Below are 1,891 nucleotides of genomic sequence, written 5' to 3'. Positions count from 1 at the left end.
AAGTCTATTTTTACCACAATCTGACATCGGTTACAAGCTGTTAAATTTGCCGCCAGTGTGTGGCAGTAATGAGCTACTGATCTACCAGTGGAGCCGTAGAAGAAGAAATGAGCCAATGAGTGCCCTCGGTTTTCATGACGTATCACGTTACTGACGCTCATCTTGCTGTGAGAGATGGCGGAACAAGAGGAAATACGGAAGAAAAATGGAAGCGACAAAACTGAAGAGAAACCCCGGACAAAAACCTCACGAGTATGGGAGCACTTTACTCTAGATGCCTTGCAAAGACGGGTGACCTGCAAAATATACAAAAACCATCTAGCATGGCACGGAAGCACGACGTCCCTAAGTGAACATTTGAGACGAAAACGTGGGGGCTGATGCAGCAGAGGAAGAGAACCGCGGTCAAGTGAGCCGTCATTTGGAAGAGCCAGCCCGGTAAGTAACAGAAAATAAACAAGCTGGACTTAGTGTTTTAGCTGAGTTTGTTATAGTGAATGTTAAACGTGTTTTTATGCCGCGTCAGTCTACGGTGTTCTACTTCTGATTGACTAGATGCAATCGTGAATCTCCTCCGTGTTGTGAACCATGCGCTTGCCAAATTCAGCACGTCTGTTTATAAGAATGTTCTCGTTAAGAGAAAAACGGCACAAACCCATAACTATGTTCCTCATTCAAAAAAGGACAACTCCGCGGAGAAAAATATACAGACGAGCTGTGTCCAGGTGAATATAACACAGCATAGTTGTACGCTTTCAATTTTTAAATACAGGAGAAATTCAGAAAAAGTCATTTTTTTACTATTAAAAGGCTGTTTTACTATCTAACGCTGTAAAACGCCTCACAACACATTTTTATCATGTTTCTTAAACAGTATTACACAAAATAAACATTTTTCACATTTCTCTAGCTAATTTAAACACTCCCGACTCAAAGTAAAAACCTCATGAGCTTCTTACTCAGAGCTTTTTAATAGTAAAAAAAAAAATTAGACTTTTCTGAATATCTCCTGTTGCGGGCTATTTTGTAGAACGTAACCCTCAAAATAAATGATCACTGTATATTGTTAATTAATTCAAATAATATATTGATTTAGTGTTGTAGTGTGTGTGCTGCTTTATTTTATATGTGTACTTATTTCAGTCTATTTGTGTTTCTTATGCAGGAAAAAAAACAAGCAACGATGGACAACTACATGGGGAACAAGACACTCACCCCCCAGCAATTCATACCACTTACAAACTATTCTAAACATGCTGGTAAAAGACATGAGGCCACTATCCACGGTGGAAGGAGCAGGCTTCCAGCTAATGCTAAAAAATTATTCTGGACTGATATTTTGCACTGTTTAGCTCATTTTATACTGCTGACTGTGTTCATGTGCAATAAAATAGATTGCAGTCAACTGCACAATTCTCTAATTTTTTTTTCTTAACTGAAATGCATCCATCACTGGTATAGGTTAAATAGCTAAACAATAACAAACCGATTAATCGATTAATCAAAAAAATAATCGACAGATTAATCGATTATGAAAATAATCGTTAGTTGCAGCCCTAATGCTATCCAAAGCTGCATGACCATCAGCTGTACTAATACAATGATCCAGCCATGATGTAGTATGCCAACTCTCACTAATATATGTGTAACTGTCTTTTGGCAACAGCACTTTGCTAGATAGAACAAGATCATTGTCTTCACACAACTGTATTAAGTGTTTAGCAAATTGAGATTTTTTATCTGAAAGATCAGCATTAAAGTCGCCCACAACATATATACTATAAGTACTGTGACTTTGAATAAATGCATTAATAAAAGCCAACCTACTAATATATTCCCCTTCATTTCCAGCAATTTCGTATGGAGTATAAATATTAAGGATAACAAAACT

General features: G+C 37.3%; 1 long non-coding RNA gene across 1 annotated transcript; it reads left to right on the top strand.

Moving 5' to 3' along the window:
- Positions 1–293: 293 nt before the first annotated feature.
- LOC139063492 (uncharacterized) lies at positions 294–1,413 on the top strand. The gene is made up of 2 exons (XR_011516858.1): positions 294–438; positions 1,166–1,413. It is a non-coding gene; the product is annotated as an uncharacterized lncRNA (long non-coding RNA).
- The last annotated feature ends 478 nt before the right edge of the window (positions 1,414–1,891 follow it).

This window comes from Nothobranchius furzeri, chromosome 16, assembly GCF_043380555.1.
Source record: "Nothobranchius furzeri strain GRZ-AD chromosome 16, NfurGRZ-RIMD1, whole genome shotgun sequence".
Classification (NCBI taxonomy): Eukaryota; Metazoa; Chordata; class Actinopteri; order Cyprinodontiformes; family Nothobranchiidae; genus Nothobranchius; species Nothobranchius furzeri.
This window is presented reverse-complemented; position numbering and strand designations above follow the sequence as displayed.